At 42.1% G+C, this 25,186-nt stretch overlaps 1 long non-coding RNA gene across 1 annotated transcript in view; it reads left to right on the plus strand.

Moving 5' to 3' along the window:
- LOC308056665 overlaps nucleotides 1-25,186 on the plus strand; it is a 383,794-nt gene that overhangs the window by 335,861 nt on the left and 22,747 nt on the right. The window contains exon 2 of the long non-coding RNA XR_013924909.1: nucleotides 1-25,186. This exon is cut by the window's right edge and continues 22,747 nt beyond it. This is a non-coding gene — a long non-coding RNA (uncharacterized lncRNA).

A 25,186-nucleotide genomic window follows, 5' to 3' on the forward strand; every position in this document is an offset into this window, starting at 1 on the left:
TACCTGAGCTGGAGGACAGGGACAGGGAGCAGAATGAAGCCCCCATAATGCAAGGGGAAACAGTCAGCGACCTGCTACACCACTTGGACGCAGACACCAGTCTGTGGGGCTGGATGGGATCCACCTGAGGGTACGGAGGGAGCTGGCAGAAGTGCTCCCCACAACACTTTCCATCATTTGCCAGCAGTCGTGGCTAACCAGGGAGGTCCCAGTGGACTGGAGGTTGGCAAATGTGACACCCATCTACAAGGTGGGCAGGGAGGAGGATCTGGGGCACTGCAGGGCTGTCAGCCTGACCTCAGTGCCAGGTCAGGTTATGGGGCAGACCATCCTGAGTGCCAACACACAGCACATACAGGACAACCAGGTGATCAGGCCCAGCCAGCGTGGCTTTGTGAAAGCCAGGTCCTGCTTGACTAACCTGATCGCCTTCTATGACAAAGTGACCCACTTAGTGGCTGAGGGAAAGGCTGTGGATGTTGTGTACCTGGACTTCAGTAAAGCCCTTCACACCATTTCCCACGCATTCTCCTGGAGAAACTGGCTGCTCATGGCTCAGATGGGTGTACTCTTTGCTGGGTAAAAAGCTGGCTGGATGGCCGAGCCCAGCAAGTGGTGCTGAGTGGAGTTAAATCCATTTGGTGGCTGGTCACAAGTGGTGCTCCCCAGGGCTCAGTGTTGGGGCAGTTCTGTTCGATACCTTTATCGACGATCTGGATGAGGGGATCGAGTGCACCCTCAGTAAGTTTGCAGATGACACCAGGTTGGGCAGCAGCGTTGATCTGCTTGAGTTAGGAAGGTTTTGCAGAGGGATCTGGACAGGCTGGATCAATGGGCCGATTGTATGGGTTTCCACAAAGCTAAATGCCAGGACACGCAGTTGGATCACAACAACCCCATGCAACACTATAGGCTTGGGGAAGAGTGGCTGTAAAGCTGCCCAGTGGAAAAAAGGACCTGGGGGTGTTTGTTGAGAGCTGGCTGAATGTGAGCCAGCAGTGTGCCCAGATGACAAAGACCAACAGCATCCTGGCTTGTATCAGAAACAGTGTAAGCAGCAGGGCTAGGAAAGTGATTGTCCCCCTGTGCTCGGCACTGGTGAGGCTGCACCTTGAACACTCTGTTCAGTTCTGGGCCCCTCACTGCAAGACAGACATTGAGGTGCTGGAGCTGTATCCAGAGAAGGGCAACAAAGCTGGTGAAATGTCCAGAGAACATGTCCTGTGAGGATCAGCTGAGTGAACTGCGGTTGTTTAGCCTGGAGAAAAGGAGGCTCAGGAGAGGCATTATCACTGTCTACAACTACCTGAAAGGGGGTTGTGGCAAGGTGGGTGTATGATCTTAAGGGTCTTTTCTGATCTAAATGATTCTATGAGAGTGGCATCTTTGACAAATATTAAGAAAAATCACAGGAAGACCTCAGCATTGTTCCTCCCTCACATTGAAAACACGCACAGCAAAAGATTAAATCCAAACTCTAATCGCCTCCCATATCGGCTCTATTTGCCTACTACAGCCAGGAACCTGAGGCTTGCATTGTGTCCCGGTAGTCAGTCTTCTGCGTGTTCTGATCAAGGAGCCAAAGGCAAAGCTTCGGGGTTCATATTCCTGGCCATCACTGCTGGTTATTGTTAGCAGGGAGGGAGTAAGTGGTACAGAAAGAAAACCTGAAAGTAAGGAAAACCTCCCAGTCTTATAGTAAATTTGCTCTTCTCTCCATTGAGACAGGCAAGAATCTTTGTGCTTCAAGTCATACTGTGATTGTGCCTGTAGTTAGGAATCAGGAATCGTTTAGCTGAAGTACTGGAGGATCCAATTGTTCCATTTCTGCTGTCTATGGCAATAAGTCCCTTTTATAAGTATTGTTGCTTAACACAATAAAATATTTTAAATCTCATTTCACTGTTCAAATATTATGGTACTGTATTTTCAGGAAGATGGAACAGTCCCTTACAACACTGTGGTCAATGTATTTGTACAGTTTGTAAAAATATTACTTCCCCCCAGTTGGAATTTGCAGTGAGATGGCCATCTCACCGTTTTGTACATTCAATGGCCTGATCTGCCACACAGCTGCAGTAACTGCGCATTTAATATAGAGTAAAAGAGTAAGCTCACAGCTCTGGGATGCTGGTTTTCTTTTTCCATGTCTAGCCTTAGAAGTCAGACCTGTTCTGTGTTTGAAGAAGACAGCAGCTATTTCTTTATGCATACCAAAATTCTGGACTAGAATGAAGATGGAGAGTATTTTTAGCATCCAGTATTTGGATGTCAGCAGAAATGTTAACTACTGTATTAAAAATAGTTTTGCAATGGCAAAGTTTTCATATCCCAGTATTTTGTGTGTTCTTGCAGGGCAGGAGATTTTCCAGCTTAGGAGATAATGATACAAGACTTGGTTTGATTGCTGGGCTTTTGAAGACCATGGCGTGCTTCAGAAATTTTGATGACTTTTCAGCGATGATCATTGCCAAAAATCAATGCCCACAGGCTTCTGTTGGTTGGGGGTTCTTTTCCCTCTCCACAGGTGGTGAGTTTATCTAATATGTAACTAAATAACTTCAGGAGACAGTCTTACTGTACTTTCCTGTGGGCCTGTGTGGCGTCTCAGTAGGAGGACTCAATCCCAGGTCTTGGTCAATGTAAGGATCTGGTCTAGCAAAGCATTTTACACAGGTAGTTGATTTCAACTGTGTGCTTAAATGCTTGGCTGGATGATGATGAACTTCAAGCACAGACGTGATGTTAACTGTCTGCTTGGTACATTGCTGACTTGGTGCTTCCAGGACCAGCTATGAGGCCTGAGCCCTCAGCTCAGGCTTCTGTGCCCAGTGGTTGTTTTTGAGTTGGAACATACTGTCAAATAGGTAATCTCAGAATGCATGAGTAAAGTTGATAACTTGGGACAAATGGAATTAACCTTGTAATATCAGTAGAAGAGACAACTCAAGCATGCCTTCCCTGAGGAGGGAATTTGTCTCTGGAAAGACCCTAGTGCAGAAAGCCACTGACCCCTTTGTCAGAACTCATGCTTCCTGCTAGTTAGTATTATTTTGTCTGAAAACAATGCTCCCTAAGATGACAGGGCTAGAAGATGAGCAGTAAGAACAGTTTTACTGCATTGTGAGCATCCAGTTGCCATGCATGTTAGCGTAGCTCTCATGGATGGGACTGACGGCTCTGTCTTCTCTGTCCAGTCAGCAAAAAAACATTGCCTTTTTCCTTCCTTCCTGTATTTTGCAATGCTTTTGCAAGTCAGCACATAGAAACCATTTGCATGTGTTCAGTGAAATGGAACAGTGTTGCACCAGCAAGGAGTTCTCCTCCTCTTCAAGCAGTCTCTTTATCTGCAGTGGTGGCATTGCTGAGCTGCTGACCAAGGCATGTAAACAGATGACAGTATGCTAAAGAAAGAAAGGAGACACACTTCCAAGCTATTGTGGCAGAAGAAGGCAGTATGAATACACCAAGATGTGCAAGTGGGTCAAGAAGTGCGTATTTAAAATCAGTGACTGGTCTGTCCTTTCACTAAGACAGAAATTTCTCTCCTCCCTGCCCTATTCTATAAGAACATAAGAAGAGATATATTTGGTCAGACCCTAGGTTTATTTCCACAACATAAGCCAAAACACAGTGTTTAAGGAGAAGCTTAAGAACAGAGCAAGGATGCAGTAGCATCTTCAAATACTTCTTCAGATTCTACTGAGAGGACTTGATGTGGACACTGGGATTTTTCTCCTACAGATCTTTAACTACTCTGTGTTTTCTGTATGGCCTGAGTTATTTCTGCTGCTGGATACAGCCACCTTAGAGCTTTTGCCTCATCCCAGCAGACAGGAGAAAAAGTTAGGCTGTACATGTGTTTAAAGGAAGGCAAGGAGGCTGCTGTTTTTGTGACTCAGAAAACTTCTGGAATTGGGATGCTGGTCCCAGAGGTGCTGGGAAAGGACTTTCTGGATGAATACCTGTTTTGAATGTAAAAGTACTTCTGGCCCTAATTGGAGGAAAAAAATAATACCTAAAAACTTAAAACTACAAGGCAGATTAGTAGAACCAACATTTTAGAAGTGTCATGATATTTAAGGCAAGTTGGTTTTTGAATAATTGGTATTAGAAACACTGAATATCTATGAAGGCTTCCCATTATATGATAAATATCATAAAAGCACCTACGTAGAGCATGATGGAGAAACAGTAACCTCTTTGCCTTTAACCTTACAACTATTTCCATTAGTGAGCTCTATCTTTTTGTCCTGAAGTGTAGTTTGGCATGGAAGTTGCTACATTTGAAAGCAAATGTGAATACATTCAAAAAGCCTGAACAATATTCAAGCAGTAAAAGCTCAGGTCACATTCAAAGGCAAATCAATCCTTCAGGGATAGGTTCAGTGAATTTTACCATTTACACAGTTACACAGGCATACCCTTGAATTATTTTGGAATACCAGATTGTATACTATTCATAAAAAATGGGCCAAATTATTGGCTGCAGACAGTGCACTGTGATGGAGAAGTGTGTTGTTAGTAGAAAACAGACTCTCCTTGTCTTTCCTTTTGAAGTGGGGAGAGAGTCACTCTGGAAGTGAGCTAGCTCCGCTGATGACGGTAGGTAGTAGTGTAGAGAACTTGCAGATACTTTTTAGGCCAAATTCTCCCATTTCACAGTGCTTGTAGCATTTACCTCTTCCAGAAATGGCCAGAGGTGTTAAGAGCAGATGCATGAAAAAGGGAGGCACCAAAGACACCTTGTCTTTATATGATTGTCTTCTATGGGAGGTGCTGTGGGCAGGGTGTGCTCTTTTGAGGGTGACATTGCTTCTGTGAAAGCAGAAATGCCAGCTTGTGGTGCTCCTGTAGGCTGTGACTGCAGGTCACTGAGACAGACTTGGGGAAATTCCTCCCTCCATTCACTTGCCCGCCAGTTGTGCCAGTGTCTCCTGGTGTATTCAGCTGATACAGCTCATATACCAGTGAGAGCACTTGTGATAGCTCCCAGCTCTGAAGTGATGTTGGAAGGATTCCCAAAGAGAGAAAGGGTTCCCCATCTTTTTGGTTACCCACTGGCTGCAAGCCTAAGAGTCTTGCAGCTTCTCAGAGCGCTACTTAAAATCCATCAGCATGTGACTGGTCTTTCCCGGCACTGAGGAACTTAGCCAGCACAACACTGCATTCAGTTTCTGATTTGGAGTTTGATTTTGTGGATCAGGATGTAGGGCTAATTTGCATAGAATGATCGAACTGAAATTGCCTAAGCTGATCCAATTATAACAGATTCCGTTGTGTTTTCATTGAATTTATTAGATGCAATTATTTCTGGCAGGCTGTTTCAGAGATGAATTTATCAGTGAAAGCTGAGGACTGAGTATATGATTCTTTTTCCAGGCAACACTGGCTTTCCATGTAGTGCTATTTGGACCAAAGATGATCTATCACCAGATTTTCTGCCTTCTGATAAATCTGATACTAACCACTCTCCATTCTCAATCTTTTTTGTTCCTTGATTTTGACTGTTAACTCCACAGTAAAGGACATGTTTTCACGTAATGCTTGGCACTGAGGTGCTCGGACAACATCTCCAGAGGCAGTTGCAGCAGAAAGATACATATTTCAGCAGCTTTGACTTTGTGGTTTTTTGCACATTTTGATCCCTTGTTTCCACTGTTTAAAATTGACAGCTATGGTTAAACTCAGTGCATCAAGTTTGACTTTATCATTATTACACTTGATTTCAAAAAGTCATCGATCAGTTTTTCTCATTGAAGTGGTGACTGTGCAGAGTTAGGAGAGATCTTCCCATGTGACTGTTCTCCTACCAATGACACATATGGTATTTGAGTTTGTGGTTTTCTCTTTCTCTAAACAACTTTTCTTGAGAGCTTTGCTCTATATTTTATGCAGTTTGTTTCAGATGAAAAAGCATTGCTTCTGAGCATTATTATTATTATTATAATCATCATCATCATCATTATCATTATCATTACATCCAGCTCTATTTCCCTGGGTTTGTAACCACTTTCTCTTCTGTCCACAGGCACCGAAACTCATTTGCACAGCGAGGAAAAAGGTACTTGCACAATATTCACCTGAGATTAAACCTGTGTCATTCCAGAGAGATTTGCTCTGTACCAAACAATGTCTTTAGCTGTATAAATGTATCCCTGATCAAATCAAGGACTTCCCTAACAGATGGCTTGATATACAGTGTTTGTTGTTCACTGGTAAATTAAGAAGCCAACAAAATACTAAGAAGAAGAAGCCATTTCACAGTAGTCAGTAGAGAGCTCCAGTGGGAGCAAAATAGCAATGTCTCAGTTAGACTGTCATGCTGTCTGTTCTGTGACTCACTCTTTCATTTTTTGGAAGATGTTATTTTCATTCCTAGGCTATTCTAGCTAGCTGTCAGCATATGATAATAATGCAAAAGTGATCTATTGCCCATAACAGTTGACTGATGAGGATTCAGTGGGCTCATTTTATACAATGAATACCTTCAAGTATTATGAGAATGCCCTTTAAACTGTGGATGGCTTCTGCGCTCGTTAACTTGTCAAGATTTTTACTGACCTTTTGCAAAGTGTTTCACAGTCCCTGGATGAACAAGATCCCAAAAGTGTCAATGGTGCTTTTTTACTAGCATGAGCATGACAGCAAATGAAGCAGGATCTTGAGTGCCAGATGACAGTGCCACTCAGGACCTCGACAGACCAGTATGTGAGCTACACCCCTGTTGGCAGGCCTTTGTAATGTGAACAACACAAGTAACTACTCCTCCTGCTTTGAAGCAGTATGAAACTTCAAAGAACATCAAAGCTATAGGGATCCAGTGCCAAGCATCATAATATTTACTTTCCCCCATCTTGAATGAGTTCATGCATCAGTGCCATGAAAATAATGCTAGACATGTCTCCTGCCCTCTTTAAGATTCATGAGTCAAAGTTCCTGATGAAGAGAAGAATGCAACAAAGGTCTGAATGTGACAGCCTCCTTTTAACTTTATTGTCTCTGGGTGTTTTGGGTTATTGTTCTTTTCCCCGGTTCACGTTGCTGGCATTTAGACCAAGACTGAATGTCCTTTTTATTGTAACAGAAGCATATCCTGCTTGCTGCACAGTTTCAAAAACAATGAGACAAGAAAGCCAGTAAAGCATTCATAACCTTGTACTGAAAAGTGCAGTTGGCAGTGGAGAGCTGAAAAAGGAAATTAATAGGAAGGTACAAAGAGCTAGTCATAACACTGCAAAGAAAGAACTGCAAACCATTCCCAGGGAGAAAGTAGAGAGACATTGGCCTTGGCTTGGGATTGCAATGCTAAAACTAAAATCAGGCGTGCTTTTAAGACCGGCTTTTCATCTGCAACAGTGGGCAGCAAATTAGTTATTTATGACCCATGAATTCAAGGGATGGAGTATGAGCAACAGCTAGGTTTCAGTGGCCAATATCAGGTAAGCAGACTACAGAAAATATCAATTACTTCAGAGCTATTGATCAGCTCTGTGGATTCAGACAGCAGGAAGAGAAGTACCACCAAAAGAAATAAAAATACTTCCCCTTCCCCCCCCCCTCCCCCCATGTCATACTTTTCTCTACTTGGTCATAAATCTCTGCATAGAGAAATGTGGCATAACACAGCTGAAGGCCTCACGTGTCCTGCCCAGTGCCCTTATGAAAGTGAAGGAACAAGGCATGTGACTCTTTTGCAAAGTTTCCATTAGACATCAGGCATCTGGGAACATAATGCAGCCACTAACATGTGTATGAGAGGTAGATTAGAGCATCCATCTAGGCGTTTCGTTTTTAAAAGCATCCACCTCCAGCTGCTTTCCCAGTCTTTTGCAAAGCAATGTATGCCTGTAGGAGAGCAACATTTCTTCCAGGTGGCTGAGGGGATGTGTCCATGTCTGGGATGACTGTTTCCATATTTCCTTTTTCTACCTATTTCTACTTGTTTCGACCTCTTTCTACCACAGTCTTTGGCTGTACCAGCTATTGTCACTATGAGTTCCTATGAGGTGTATCCTTAAAAATAGCGAATCTCATTGTACCTTAAGCTCAAACATCTGGATCTATATGTAACAGCATCACACGGTAACCTCTTCTACAACCTGAAAATGCTAGTTATTACGTTTTTTCATTTATGCCCAGTTTTGGCTTTAGACATGTAACTGTACTTCAGAACTAACTTTGGTGAGCACTTGGAAGCTTCTGCTAGTGCCAGATATGCCCACTAAGTCAAAATACTCTTGCAACACATAGCTTCTGTTTTGCAGTCTTCAGAGGTGCAATCCAGCTGTTGAAGTGTTGGCTGCTCTGCATCCTGCTTTCTCTGCACTACTTTATGATAGTTGTGTTCGGAAAGAAAGTGTTGGCTTTCCAACTATACACTGAAATGGAAAGCAGGCAGAGAAGGTCCTTCTCAGAAGGTAGTCCCGTTGAAATGAACCAAGCAACAAACATTTTTTTTGGTGGCACTCACTAGTTTGTCATGCAAATACGTGCCTGCCACTGAATACCTCACAATTTGTCCAGTACTGTTTGCCAGTCCCAGTTTGGGCAGTATGAGTATTTACCTGAATTGTGCATCCTCCCTCCTATGTGCATGTCTATGGGGTTCTGCTAAACCTACTTGTCAGTAGCCAGTGAAATGTTACTGTGTGTATAATATCTGTTAGTGGTTTTCTCTCATCCCACCACATTAGAGATGAATATGAACTTGTTTTCTTCATGTCCAAAACTTTGAGATTTCGTTAAATATTCAGCTAGAGCAAATAATTTAGTACATGAAGTACTGTGAACTTTTGAAAGAAAGACGCTTTGAGAAATGCTTTCATGGAGTAGGAATTAGCAATATGTTCAGGACCAGAGTACCAAATTAAGATAGTACGAGCACAGTAGCAACAATTGTTATCTCTTGCCATAGCAAACATATAGCTTGGTCTACCAGAAAAGGAGGAATGGGAACTGTCTTCTCTTTGAAGAACAGAATTAAAAGGCACCAGGATCTTATATCCTGCTGCTTTGTATTCAAAACAATATACATTAACTCAAGGAGACGGCAAAGGAAACCTTTTTGAAACTATTGGTAAAAAAAGCATCCTAGACCTAGTCTCATTTACATTTTTAAGGAAGAGCAAATTCCTGAATCTGGGAAGTCTCTATAAAAAAAAAAAAAATTCTTAGACTACAGCCGGGAAAGCCATTGAAAGCCAGCAGTTAATCTGGCAGGAGCCTTTATGCACTGGACAAGATTTACCTGGCAAGATTCATATGCAGGACACTTGCTGGCAGGTGCAGCATGACTTCATAGTTCTATCGGTTCTTGCCTTTGAGCAAATATGAACAGGTGCAGTAAAAGGCCCAAAGCACAGGGACTTGCAGCTGGAGAACAGCTTGTTCTCAGGAGGTGCAAGCTATGTAACAAACCACAAGGAGTCATGAATCAAAGATTCGTGACCACTTGGTCTTGAATCCAAGTCACCCGAAGAATGACCAATGTCCAGTGACAGAGAGCTGCTACTAAAGTAACAACTAGCCAATCAGTTTTTTGTTATGTTATTAAATATCACACTGGGGAATTGTAAATCTCATTTATCCTTCTCCTTGTTCCCAGAATACTGTTGTAATGACAACTTTGTTACATAAGAGAGTTTCACAGGAGAATATTTCACAGAACATGCACATCTGTAAAGTTGAATGTAGCACTGCATCTGTGTACAGGCAACAGCCATACGGTGTTATTTTAAAGTTAGGCTAAAATTCACAGGTATGATTTTTTTTTCCATCTCATTGTGCTGGTTCTTTTTCCAGTAACTGTCCTATTTGTCTAGACATTGCCCTTGATTATATGGGGCAAATCCAGACAAGCTCCATGGCAAAAGTGTAAGCAGCTTTGGGCTTCAGTCTGTGTGTTGACTTGTAACTTTGGTTTTGCTGTCCTTGCCTGGTTTACATGGCAGTAATTTTTCCAGGGAAGTTCAGATGCAGAATAAAGTGACACCAATAAGAACGCTGTGTGGTGAGTGCAGGATGAGTGATAAGACCTTTATTGACCATTAGAGAGGGAGATTACTTATTAGTCTATCTCACTGTGTCTGAGTTGTGTGACTCTTTTCTGATACTGCAAGCATGGCTTGAGAGCGGAGGGACTTACACCAGCCTCTCAGAGGCAGATGAGGAAATGAGAGACAGGATCAACCAAAGCATGAAAGTGCTGCAGGTGATTTTAAAACTCCAGAATGCCTGTGTTTCAAGAAAATTCTCCATTTCCAGAATACATGCTCACCTCCTAAGGACATGGACATGTGTGTTCAAGTATGGGAAATGCTGATATGCTGTGCTAACATAAAGAAGCGGATGCCTTCTAGACTACTAGAAGGTTTTGTCAACCATTTCTCAAGGAGCTTCTGGTCTTCGCTGAGTAAAAAATCAGTGGGAGGTGTCATTTTGGGGTTTTGCAGGTGGACTTCTGTAGCTCTAGAAAAAAGTTCACAGGCAGAATGGTGTTCTTACTGTGTATGCTCTGCAGAACTGCTTCTACTCATTTCAGTCACTTGCAGTCTTGCTTTGGCTTTGAATTGAATCTGTTTGATTTGCTACAGAGGCTGACAGGGTTCTGTGGAAAATTAAAATTAGTGAGAACGAGCTGAGGAACACTTGTGAAGATGTGCAGAACATGGAAGGTGCTAAGAATGTACAAACCAGACCCCAAATTCACCTGAACAGAACAAGAGAGGACATCTTCTTGTAAAGTAATGGCAAGCTCTCAATCTGCAGCTTATAACCCTGCCTCATGCTGTGGTTTAGGAAATCAAAGTCAGAGACTCAGTTCCAGGCTTACTCAACTCTACTTTGGAGATGCATTTTTGTAGCATAAGATGAAATAATTATTTCTGATAAGTTTTGTTGCTTTACCCATTTAAGTGAAATAACAATTGAACGCACTGAAGTCACTATTATAGGTAATAGGGTTCATGTGAAGATGAGTAATAATCTCAGAACTGCTTGCCATTTACAACAGGAGTTGGGAGCATGGTTCTTTCCTATGTCCCTACCCTTCCCATTCCCTTCAAATTCCCATTCATGTAGTTTTATCTCAGTTTATCTAGAGCTCCAGGGAACTCTTTAAGACCCAGGTCTAAGTCAGACACCAGATTTTCAAATAAGGAACATTTTCCTTGCCACTACTTGAATTATCGGTCTTTATAGGGTCTCAGCAGGCCTCGTACATTAATAGGAGGCACTTCAGTGAATTGTACCCATTCAGCTTTGTCTGTAATTATCTTACAGCAGCAATAAGGTTATTTTGAATGAGAATCCTAAAGATTTAGCACATATGTCACTGTTTTTTCTAGCCACTGAACAGCTGCCTTGCATATATCCATTTTCTATGTCATTGTTGGTTTCTTTTTGTAAAGCTGGTGGTAAAATTCACACATTGCTGGGTGCTTCGGGAACTCTCAATGTGTATATCAGTGGCAAATCTTTCACCTGTAGAAACTGTCTTGATTACTTTCATCCCTATTCAGCAAGGCATTTATACATGTGCTTCACTTTAGGCAGTAATCTTTTTTACTTCAGCTGGATTATCCATGTACTTGAAACCAGATTTCAAGCTCGCCGAGACCCTCTATAGTTTCCTGAACAGGAGCCTCAGGAATATAAAACAGTGCAACACAGTCAGCTAAATACACCCCAGATGAGTTAGAGGAGAGGTATGAGACTCTAAAGCTGTAAATCCTAGGTTTAGGCCTAATCTGTACTCTTCTTTAAGCCAGATTTTTTCCTTATTTCTACAGCTTGCATCTCTTTTTTTTAATCTCTCTCTTCTTAGACACTGCTGTGGCATCTGAGTGTTTCACAGCTTTGTAAAGTGTGATCATAAAAAGAGTTGTTTCTCCTTACATCTGAGGACATGAGGGTCTCTAGAAGCTCTTTGTTTCTGTATCTGTGCATGTGTTTAGAGGAATGGCGTGCTGTGTGGACATCTTCATCTCCTCTGGAGAATGGCCCAGGTAGCTAGAGCAGCCCCCTGGAGTCTTCTGCAAGTCCTCTGCCTGTTGTCCATGCTGACTGTGACCCTGTCCTACCTGTTGCAGAAGCCTTCCTCCGTCACAGAGAGGTCATCTCTCTGATAATACGAAGATCAAAATTCTCATCTTATTTTAACCTGGAGCCAGGGAAAAGAGCAAAGCCCAGAGCTGCTCTGTTCTTACCCATCTGTGCTGCATGAGCAGATGGCCTGCTGTGTAGTAAACCAGCTGTGACTGTTTTAGGGGGCATCTGTTCTGTACTTAGGCATAACGTTTGATGCTATTTAGACTTGGCAGTCAGAAGTGCCTGGTCAATGTAGCTCAGCCTGACTCTGACAGAATGGGTATGGCTTCATCAGGGAATGGCCGTGTCAGTAAGGAAACGTGAGTAAAGAAAAACACAGCTGTCAGCCTTTCAAAAAAAGGGGAGGGCACCTCACAGGAATACCTTGCACCAATTAGGAGGAGAAAGGATTCAGCTGGGTAAGTACCAGCTTCACTGTGTGCCTTTGGCAAATAATTTCTTTCTTGATATTTGATACATAAACTGGTAAATTGAGCACAGTCTCAGGCCACTGCTTCACTAAACAGGCAGACCACATAGTCCTTGGATAACGCAGACTGCATGGTCCTTGGATAATACAGACCATATAACCCCCTAGGAAGTCTATGGTGAATGGTGGCTTATTCAAAATGCTTCCTTATGCAGGCTGCCTTAGCGTTCCCCAACATGAGCCATCTGCTCTTTCAGGTCAGCTGAGCGTTCAGAGATCTGAGTGACAGATCTGTTTGCACAGGATGCAATGTTGATGGGAGGAGGCTGCTGCCAGCATATCAGCTTGACCAATGCTTTCATAGTATGCCACTGTAATTTCATGTACTCTATGTCATGAGGAGGATGAGTGGAGTTTGCAGAAATAGATCCTCAGTGTGGGAAGTGCCCCCCACTCATCATGAAATACCTACTGTGGTATTTTGGACCTCTTGTTTGTTGGATGGTTGTTTTAAAAAGTTGTATTGGAGGACTCAATATTCCTAGAAGCTACTGTTGGTGAGAATTTGTTAAGTGAGTTCTTTGCTTCTGAAAAAGGCAGCTGCTAGAAGATGCAGGTCATGTGATGACTGCTGCAAGGGATTAAGTGAGGAATTTCCTCTCAGTCTCTACAGCTTGTTTCCACACTGCAAGGCTGTGAAAAGGCTTGGTCAGTGGGTTATACTAGGGAAATTTGCTGATTTAGCTTAGCTGAGTAGCTGCTAAATTGATTTACACAGTTACCTTCAGCAGAACTACTAGCCTGGTAAATCAACAGCCCCAGTCTTGTCTGTTCTGATTTCTACTGTGTAGGTGTGGCTCCATACAAAGGACCATTAACAGCAGAGCACAGGATGCACTATAAACTCACCCCCCAGCATGCCCCAGGTCTTTTATTTGTGCTTAACATTTTCAAAAATTAACTGGGAATTCAACCTTCTGACTGTGCTTACAGCTTTGGGTATCTTCTTTCCGACCCTGACACAGTCTATCTTTGTGTAGTCCCAAGAAAGCAATAGAAACTACTTTGAGATGAGTCATGACACAAAACACTATTTCTGGCTATTCCTTATTACTCCCAGTGTTTACGATATGGTCATTCCTGCAGATCTAGAGAAGTGTGCTGTTGTGTTTGGCATTGTAGAGACTAACAATAAAAAATGATTGCCATCTCAAAGATCCTGCAGTGGCCAGGCAAGAATTATTACTTCCCATTACAAAGGCATATTCCCAGGATAATGGAGGAAACTAGTGTCAGAGTTTGTGGCTGACGGCTTTCAAGATGTGGCAACACCCAAATCCTAGGCAGAGCCTGAACACAAAGAGCCCTGCTCCCAGCCTCTGAGGCTCAGCTTCTGATACAGTAAGGACTGCGATTAGAGCAGCTGGGATATTGTACATCTCTCCTGATCCCATGCCATGACCTGACATTGTTGTGGGTCTGTTGGAGCCACAGACATTAAAATTCATTACCTCCAGAAAACAGAACAATGAAGTGAAAAAAATGAGGTTGCTTGATTTTTGTGTGCATTCATTACAGTCACCGTAGAAACAGATATTGCAAGATGAGGTGGAAATATGTAGGTCATGCAAAACGTGTTCTTCCCTGGTATGGAGGAGGTTGGTTTTCTTTTTTCCTTCAGTTAGGAGATAAGGTAAAGACTGACACTGAGAGAGAGTGGAAGCGACAGGTGATGAAAGAGAAAGAGAATGAAAGTGACTATTGTAACAAAGCCTTTGAATTAACAGCAGATGAAAAGAAACTTGAACTAATTCAAGACTAAAATACATGAGGATGTTTGTCTGTGGTAAGGCAAAAGATACAGCACTAAGCAATTAAAGCTGAACATCAATTCTGAAGGCTGGACTACTCATTCATTTTGGAAAACAGCACGATAATGAAAGAGGCACAGAAAGTATCCCAGATCAAGGCCACTGCATAAGCAGTTTGACTTCTGTAATATTGCAGGCTTCATCTATGACAAAATTAATTCACTTCTTTTCATGAGTCCAGTCTGCACCACTGACAATGCTTCTTGGAGAACTAGGCCCAAATTTGCCCTTAGGTATCAAAGCCTAACAAGTATTACTACCAGCAAAGAAGTGAGCCAGAAAAAATCAGAGCAATGTAACTTCTTACACTTGCCTTAACAACATAATTGCAACCTATCTAGATATAAGAAAAACATTGAACTTTTATTAAATTAGACTTACAAACAGAGGGTCAAAACCCAATACCTGGGCATGTTTTTAATTTGCTTTTCCCACCATTGTTCCATTTCAGTTTTCAGCAGACTGGTAACTCCTCTAAGGGAGGCATGTTGCAATAGTGTGCGGCCCTCTCGTCCCATGACGAGCACCCCTGGCTCACTGAAGGCCTGGCTTGCCAGGACGTGTGCTTTTACCTTGTACTGTACTTCATACCTGGGTGAACAGGGCATAAAATACTTCCATTCCCATTTCAGAGCATATCAAACCTCTTTGTTACCTCTTTATGCATTTGAGAATAACTTGGAAAGTAGAAGGCAAAACAGGGTAAGAATTTCTGAGCAGTATTTTTAATGACAATTTTGTCTCATCTCAGCGAAGTCAGAAACATTTAAGAACGTTACTGGGAGCAAGATATGAAATGTTTGGGGGTTTGAATGATTTAAGAACCTTTCATTTAATGTTTTGACATTTCAGGGTATTGTTTAATGTGTTATGCCATGCCATGCTGCAATAGACAGTATGTTAGACAACAGAGATTAAACAAAGCACTTCAACCTAGTCAGATTTGGGTAATTCCAGAAAGTATTTCTTTCAGATTTTTTATGGAAAATAATCTACTAATGCTGTTGCTATTTGGGAAGAAAAGAATTCTGAAATATCAGAAATTTCTGTGCACAGCACCACATCTCTGCATTTTGATTGCTTTTTATGGTGTATAATTTGGTATACCGAGTGTTAGCTTAGGATGTCACAAACATTATTAGATTGGTGCCGGCAAAAGCCCAAAGCCTCTTCTACAAGCAGTTTGACTTCTGTGTCTTGACTGCAAGCTTCCCTCCCCTTCCCACGCCCCAGCTCTGGTGTTCTCCCTCCTCTCTCTGTTTTCTAATTCCTACCTGACCCTCTCTTCTGCTGGCATAATGTCTTAAATAGATCAGACATCTGCGCTGGATAAAAGTTAAGGAAGAAAAGGTATGCAAGTCCCATATATACACACGTATTTCAAGAGACCATTAACCTTTTGCATGCTGAGTTATAAACACCGTGTAGAAGAGGGTCTGGCTTATCTTTCCTTGTTTTCAAAGTGAACTCAGATTTCCAGAGAGCATAAAACTCGATTGAGGCCATCTTGTGTAAAGTGGAAGGAAAACTAATACGAAGTACAAGCTGAATAACTGTACCAATATAGCATTTTGTGGCTGAACTATTAATAGCTTTGCCAATACTCCTTGCTCTGTAGGACACGGTGTAGGTCTTATAGCGCAAACAGAGTGGTAAAGCTATAATTTTTCATTTTAGTTTACACTTTGCATGTTTTTGTCTTGTGCAGTGTTTTGTGAGACCTGTTAGTTACTAACGTTACTAGTTGCCCAAGCAGCTTAGAGCCAAAGTACCACTGTGGTTAGAGTCGTACAAATAGAGGACAAAGTGATCATTACTGCCCTAAGATCTTTGTAAGTGTCTGCCAAAACTAAGATTACTCCTCCTCCTATATACGCTTGCACCAGTCCTTCAAAGTTATTGGTGCTGTACAGATTTACACCACTTGAGGATACAGCAGGATGTTACAGCTTCCAAAAGCAGCTGAAGACAGCCTGTTCTCTTGCTAAGCTGCAGCTCTTCTGCACCTCCAGCTGTCATCTGGAAGCTTGCTGGGCAGCTCCTTCACTGGGAGCTGCAGCTTCCCAGTGTGCCAGTCTTTGCACACTGAGACAAAGCAGTAAGACAGTAATTTTTGTTCCTGAAGACAGAAATGTTTAACCTTTTCCTCTCATCACCGTGCAGGTAAATCAGCATTGCACTAGTACAGCTTTCCAGCTGCTGCTCCTTGGGCTGTCACTGCTCTGTCTGTTAGGCAAGTGGCATTGCTCGGCTATTGCAAATCAAAATGGGGTGTCTGAATGTGTGCAAGTGGAGGGGGTGGGAACTGCTTGTGCCTGGGACATGCTGGTTCTGTTTCCTGCCTGCCAGGATAGACTCTTTTCAGACACATTTTCATTTCAGGCTTTAATACCTGGACATTGCCACCTTATGCTCTTAGAAGGTCAAGTCATCCACTTGCAACACTGAGTGCTGCAATGATGGCAAGCATCCCCCGCTTCTGGGTCAAGATAAAGGCAGTTTAATGAAGCAATAGCAAAAGTCACGCACATGGAAGCGAAGGAAAACAAAAGATGCTGTTCTGTGCTTCCCATCAGCAGGTGATGTTAGGCCACTTCCCAGGAAGCAGGGCTTCAGTGCACGTAGCGGTTGCTCTGGAAGACAAATGTCATAAATAACAAATGTCCCCACTTCCTCCTCCTTTCTCTTAGCTTTTTCTATCTGAGCGATGTCATATGGTACAGAATATGCCATTGGTCACTCTGAGTCAGCTGTCCTCGCTGTGCCCCCTCCCAAGATCTTGCCCACCCACAGCCTGCTGGAGTGGGGCGGCTGGAGAGTCAGCCCTGCTGCTGTGCGAGCGCTGCTCAGCAGCTGTCAAACACTGGTGTGTTACCACCTTCCCAGCTACCCATACAGGCACAGCGCTGCGAGGGCTGCCGTGGGGCTCGGCCAGACCCGGTGCGAGCACATGTTCTATCTATCTGTCATGACTTCATGTAGCTTCAGCATGAACTTTGCTTTTCGCTTTTTATTCTTTATATAAACAGATATATTTTTCCACCTCTCACCAGATACATATCATATATATCTCAAAGCCCTGTAACTGTTTTCTGGTTTGTTTAGTGCTGGAGAGACAAGAGTTTGTAAGAGATGGCACAGGTTTGTCATTTACAGTAACATTCTAATATTTTTCTCTAAGCGTTTTGATTCCATTTCAATACTGGCTTTCTCAAAAAACATTTCACTTCCCAAATCTAACCACAGTGGAACTGGAATGCTTGAGCTAAAGCCAATACTGTAAGCATGGAATTAATTTATGATCTACTTTTATTGATTGTACAGTAATTATGCATTATTCTGATTAGTTGTGAAATAATGGGGAAACAGTTGATAATGCTTTATCAAATGGTTTACAATGCTCCTGACGTGCTTTAACATTTACAGTATTACAAATGGTTATAGCTGAAACCTAAACGGGGTTAGAATTAAAGCTAATTGCTTCTGGTCTAAAAGTCTTTTTCAAAAAAAATGATGACTGCTTCATTTTTTTTTATAGAGCTGAGGTTTTCTGAACCTGGACTCTGCTTGAAAGAGAATTATTTCAGGAAGTTTGAGCAGAAACAGCTTGGTGCAATGGATATACTTTCTTTCTAGCTTTTATATTTATAAAGAAAGGTGTATTTTTTCATGAGTAGACTAAAACATCTGAACATGAGACACTGGAAACCTAAAATCTGGAATGGAGATAATGGAAAAAACGCAGTTCGGTTTATCCAGATCATAAAGAATTAAACTGCATGCCTTGACTGTGTGTGTATTAACTGAGACATCACTAGGAAACCTGGATTTCATTTGGTGTCCAGCTGATGAGTCAGATATTAAAATGATGAATGAGGGAAGGCTACATCAGGAGCACTAAGATAACAGTAAATGTAGTTCATCTTTGTCATTTGCTATGCAGAGCATTTGTGAATAGGTATTATAGTATTGAAGGTTGTATTGCAATTGCACTGCATTGGGATGAGGCAGCAGAGCTAAGTTAGCATGCAGCCATGGGATACTGGACCTCCATGCTCCTCACTTTGCTGTCCTACTGTTCTGAGCAATTGCATATCAGCATTATTTTGACAGCTGTGATGGTGCTGCTGCTATGCTGATTTGTATCAGTGAACAATCTACCTAACAGCCTCATTAAAAATCAATATATGTTGTGTCATGCTTCTGTTTAACCTTTGTGCTTTATCTGCCCTGGCACGAGATATTGCACCGAGTTTGAGGGGCCGATCTAAATTTCTTTTAATCTGTGACTATCTTTACTTAGTTTGACTTGGAAATTAATCAAGCTCAGCCACAGTTAAGCAAGACAGTCAAGCATGTGTCTTAACTTGGGAGCATGTGAGTGATCGTGCTGAAGTGAGAGTTTAGCATGTACTTAAGTACCTGCCTAGACAGGGGATGTAATTAAAGATCTAGAGCAATATCATGGAATGACTTTTGACTCAGTGGCTGATACCAGAATTGCATCAGATTGCAAATTCAGCTTGTTGTATAATGTAAATACGCACCACCATATCCCTGGGATAGCTCCAGTTCCACTTTTCTCCCACTTTGCAGACAAATCAGAGCTGTTTAATGTAGCCCTCATTCAGTCTCACTAAATAGTGAGATAAGTAGACTGCCTGTGCTCCCTCTAGCATCCTACAAACTTTTTGCCAGGACTGTTTGTCCTTGTAATGACTTCTCCACCTTTGACTTGGTGGCAAAAAAGTAAAAATGAATAATGATTATTTGTTCAAATAGCAGGAATATAGCAAAAGGAGTTTGAGCTATGCTATGAGGATGTTGGGATTTGCCATTTGATCTAAATGAATGTGGAATATAAATAAAACATAATATTCAGAGTTCACCCTATTTTGGAGCAGCAGAGGCACATCATTAAAAAAATTTCTGACATGTCAGTGAGCAGTGAATTATCATGCAGTGCAGCACTGTAAAGACATAACAAGCAACTTCCTGCTGGTGTATAATGTGCCAACACATGGAAGATGATACATAGAATGAGACAAGGAATAGCTCCCTAGGGAATAAGATACTTCAGGCCTAATCCTGAGGTGGTGTAAGTGGCATATACCTCCACTGAATAAACCAGAGCTCATAAACTGATTTACAGCAGTCTGGGTGCCAGCTCTTTCTCATTAGTGAACAGAGATTGTGTTCTTTCTATTATATCTTTTTCCTGTCCAGCTTAATAAAATTACTTCATCAGCTGTGTTGAAGTTTCTTCATTGCTAGCCATCTCCTGCCAAGTCTCATCTTTCCACTTAGACTGGTGCTCTACCGTTCTGCTCCCCAGTCTTCCACACTGAAACCTGACAAGCTATTCTCTCCTTTAATTGGGAATTTATCTTGACAGTGCTTTCCAGCTGGCGGTCCTCAACAACTTGTCAGGGGACTACAGATCAGTACCTGTTCAGAAAGCTTAAATTTACCATACAGGGATCTGTACTTTCACTGGAAAAATAGAGAGTCTGCAAACAGATAAAGGTTTAATGTCAGAGTCCTAGTGGTTGACTTTTGCAGCTCGGATGAGATGACAGCAATGCATGGCAGGAGGGCAGGAAACAAGTGTGACTTGAAACAGAAGTCCAGATTGATGTAAGAAGAAACTGTAGCACCAGGAGGAGAGCCAAGGCAGTGGAGCAAGCTGCTCAGAGAGGCTGTGCCATCTCCATCCTCGGACGATTTCAGAATGTGACTGGACAAAGCACTGAGCACCCTGGTCTACCTCATGGCTGACCCTGCTTTGAGCAGGAGGTTGGACTAGGCATCTCCCACAGTCCCTTCCAACCTAAATTATCCCATGATCCCACGATCTTCATGGGAATTCCTTTTAGGCTGTCTAACATTTTGATGATACTTCTGTGTTCAAAATCACAGTTAAATATGCAGATATATACATACATATTATATTAATTTTTTTAGCAAGGGTCACAGCAGGATGGGCCTTTCATCTGCTTGGTGTACAGGCTGCTCTAACCTCAACAGTGGATCTCGCTGAACCATTTCTTACCGTAATTGTATTGATGGTGCATTGTCTAACTGCTAGAGGCACTGGAGAAATATGAATTACACTGTTGGTGCCTGTTGCCTCTTATTGTGCTCAGTTTGCATGTTTGACCAAAAAAAGATACAGATGGTATTTAATGTAGATTGTATTTGAATAATGGCAATCAAAAACACAAACAGGAACCACTGATTTAGCATGTCCCAACATTCCCTGGAAATTATGGTAATTAGCTGCAAGCAAGCACTAAGTTAGTAGGTACATTTTCAGTAGATGTTCTTTCTTTAATGGGACTCCTGCTCTGCCTGGGCTTGCATGTACAGTTATTGCTTAGCTGATGTGTTTACTACCAATGCATGTTTGCAAAATCATAATTAAATGCAAAACATATGCTATTGTTGTGTATGTGGCCTCTCTGGAGGACATTTATCAATGGGTGTTTTTGTACCAGTCCTGGGGTTATTCTAGTGCAATGGAAGACACCCATATCAACAACTGCTTACAAAATTGTGGCTCTGAGCAGTGCCAGCCCACAAGGGAATTTTTGAACCTGCCTGTATAGTCCATGACAAGTGAGTAGTGGCAGGCACAGGGGTTACTGGAGTTCACTAGAGACCTGCAGAAAGCATGGATTACTCAATTCTCACAAAGCTTTTCCTGCCAAATGAACAGGAGAACATTGTAGGATAAATAGGTGTTATCTGCACTTAGATGATGCCTTCCAAGTGAGATGGAAGGTGTTTTGCCTTACAGGATTATCTGGCTGTTCATCCTGTCATGTGGAACAACCATCCTCTGGTTGTTATAAAACATGGGTTGTCAACACTGGGGCCACAGGATGATTTCATAAAGTCACAGGCACCATTTCTGTGGCTCTATAGGAGAAGGCAGAAGTCTTACGCAAAACCTTAATTTATTCAGTTCACACATTATTGAGGTTTACTGTTACAAGAGTTATTTTGAAAGAAATTAAAGGCTTCCAATTCTAACCAAATCCAGTTGGCAAGATTGTACACAGAATTTCTGTTGCTCTCTACTCTGAAAATTTATTTTCTATTTATGGTAAGAATAATCACAGAGACTGAGATTCTGACATGGGTTCGTTCCTCTTCTTGCGCCTATCCTAATACAAACAATGTGTGATGGGTGTTCTTGGGGATAAACAACACTAAATCCAACCTGACAGGAAGTAACAGTTTACCAATGTTCATGTCAAATATTTGACTTTTGCCTCAGCTGATGTTAGTGTATACTTGGGTAGCTTCTTTGGTCCTTCATGGTTTCATTACTAATTTTTGTGGGAGTGGAGCATGACTGATATGGCAAAGAAAATAATGATGAAACTATGGCATCCACAAAAGCATCAACATGAATCACCTACCTGTCTTTATCTGTAGTTATTATACACGTTTTTTGCTTTAGTGCATACCTTCTTTGGCCTTTACTTCCATTCTCCATGTCACCCTGTCCTAATATATAGGTATATTGGTATAGACCTTGCTATTTTTCTGTAAACATTTATTTGAGAAGAGGTCAGGAGAAAAATCAGAAGTTAGAAGTTGTCTTGAATTTGACTTCTTTTTAGTTGGATGAAAAATACATATCTCACAGATGAAGTTTTGTGATAACTCATCGCAGCATGACTTTCTTCAGTGAACTTTTCTTACTTAGTCTGAGGCAGGAACAGCAGAGGACTTCTTTGCCTCTTTTCTGTAATTCACCATCTTGGTAACCAAAGCTCAGCAGATCTCACTGACTCCTGTTTTACCCCATGTAAGGTAAAACACATACTCCAGTAACCCCTCTGCCTGCCACCACATGTTCTGCCACAGGCCACACTATGCAGCCCAGCAAACTCTCTTGCTTTCCACCAAGCAAGGGAGAATACTTCCTTACTCTTCCCCTTCCTAATGCCTTCCAGATGTAACCTGCTGCTACAAGACTGGTACAACTCTTGCTACATTCTATTGTTACAGCCTAAAGAAAGCCCTCTGCCTAATTACTACCTATTACTTCAGCATAATGTTTGTACTCCTCTGTTGACTTTAAACGTGTCACTCAAGAGTGACTCGGGCCAGTTTCCCCATCCACCATCATATGTTCTGATTTGCTTTCTTGGTTGACCCTGCTCTGAACAGGAGGTTGGGCTCAAGCTCCTGGGGTCCCTTCCAACGTGAATTAGCTGTTATTCTGTGATTAAGTGATGTTGACTGAAAAATATCCTCACACTTCAACAGATAATATTCCTGTTGTGCTCGTGGTGTGGTGGAATATAATCTCTGACATAACTTGAAGAGTGAGATAGCAAGCATGGAATTCAGTTTGCATTGTCCTGAATTATAACACTGTGGGTGGTTGGTTTTGGTTTTTATTGTGGAGTATTCTGTGTTTTCAACGGTATTATGTCTTCTGTGGAAAGACATTTCTTGAGGAAGTATTTAGTGCTTCCTGACAGTTCCAATTCTGGCACCACTTGAGATGAGCAGGTTGACCGGCTCTTACTGCCTTTGCATTTGCATAGGGACAATAGTCTTTTTTTTCCCTACCCTTTGCGATTGGTATAATCAACAGGGAGCTGAAGTGTATTTTATCTGATTGCACAGCTAGTTGTTATTTTCAGACACTAAATAATTTCTTTGGAGTTATATTCTCCCTTAATTATAGGCATTAATGACACAGCTAGAATTTTTTAAGAGTAAGATCCTGAGACTAATCAAAGGTGCTGGCGAGGTTTTTTACATTAAATCACTGACATCCTCTACAAGTGTCTATAGGGCTTTGACTCACGTTGCTATGTTGCTAAGGAAACTTAGAACCAATTTTATGCAAATTATTATCTATAAAATCAAGAAAACTTTTCTTTAAAAGCTATACTCCTTTTGATATACTTATTTAAGATTAAAGCAAAACAACTACCAAATCAAACTCACATCAGCAGGTTAACACCAGCGCTGGCTTGGAATAAACATTCTCTCCGGTGTTAAACTATTCTATGAACACAGCATATCAACCTCCATACATCCCAGGAAGGAATTCAAGGAAGAGACCAGTGACTCCAAAATCCTGACTACAGTATTTTGTGAAAGGCAGTCAATTTAAAGGGTCATATAAGGAAAACAAAGTAAGTTTTGTGTATGAAATGCAGCATTAGAGTGGATGCAAAGCCTCCTTGTAAGCTGTCTGGTCTCATACACAGCTTGACATTTCCTCACTAGTTCTCTCTGTAGTTCAGGCCATCGCTGATGCTCTGACAAATGAAGTCTGGCAGTTTAAAGCTCAATGGCTTTTACTTTTTCAGGTTGCTCAAACAGAAAATAGAGAACATGCTTTAGTGAGTACCTGTATGAGGCTGTTTAGGACTGTACATCTTTTGTAGAGCTGCTTCTCCTTGTGGATTTTTTATACTACTTAGATGTGCATAGGACAAGTTATATTTTTACACCTCTTATACCACCACTGGGAAATTACAAACTTAAAGAGGTTGTGGAGGCAATCATGCTCAACATCCTCCATGGCAGCACTTTGACCCGGTTTTCATGAGGTGTTTTCAGTTTGGCAGTGTCAGCGTCACTGCACAGAATAAAGCCTCCACTCCCTGCTCGGTCTGAAGCTAAAAAGTACAAATGCCAGCTTTCTGAGAAAGCCCTCTCCCTCTGTGGAAAAATCACCTTGAGGCAGGGAATTAGAGAAAATTGGGTCCTAACAGAAGTGTAGTATTACAGAAAGCTGTTCTAGGGTAGAATACAGCTATCGCCTTCAGGATGGTTGGCATGCACAGAGTCTACATCCCCACGGCTCCCTGAGCAGCACACCCTGCCAGCTCAGCACCTGCTGATGGGAGCGACGGAGGCTGGAGCGGAGTGGAGACCCCGTGGCCGGGCTCTGCTGTGCTCCTGCAGGAATGGGAACTGGATGGCACCACACAGCTGATAAACTGCACAGCAGTTGTCGCATGAAGAATCCATAAGATGTCTGTTGCTGAGCCAAACATTGTGGAGAAGTTACTTTCCTCAGATGAAATAATGTCATTGCAATACTAACGCACACCTCCATCCCAAAGTTACCTGCTCCCAAGGTACTACTACACCTCACTGGGCACACGATACCAGTTAGCAACAACAACATGTATGACTAGAGTCACTCGAGCTCCACCTAAATGTGATGGAAATGGACTAGTCCTGGACTGAAATAAGTCCAGTGGCAGGGAATTGTTGTCTATACTCCCAGATTATCCAACTCTGATTCAGTGTTCACAAAGCTACGCCAAGCTGTCTCACTCTAAAGTTGTTATGAATGGGTGGATTTCTAATCAAGGTAGTCAGCCTTGGGGAAGATGAGAGAGAAAGAACAGATAGTGAAAACAACACCATTATCTAAGTTATGCAGAAAGAAGCCTTCAAGTGAGGAAGGTTCTGGCTATGAGAGGGAATAGGATGACAAGGTGTTGTAATCCGCTGATATCAACAGAAAATTAGTTGAAAATAGGACAAAGGTAATTGTGGTAGTGGGAGATCATGGCCTCCAGCTCAAATAGCTCCCCCAAAAGAAGGCAAAACGCCACTTGAGGAGGATGCATAGTTAGCAGAGAACTCAGCAGTGCCGTCTGAGGATGTGTATTAATTTGCATTAGAAGAGAGAAACTTGTAACCAGTCCTGTGTATGATAAATGAATATGCGATGTGCTATGAAGTATAAAAAGTGGACAGATGAGGGGAGAAGTTAGGGGAAGACTCCATCGTAATTTCTGGG

The sequence above is a fragment of the Falco punctatus genome (assembly GCF_963210335.1).
Source record: "Falco punctatus genome assembly, chromosome: Z".
Lineage (NCBI taxonomy): Eukaryota > Metazoa > Chordata > Aves > Falconiformes > Falconidae > Falco > Falco punctatus.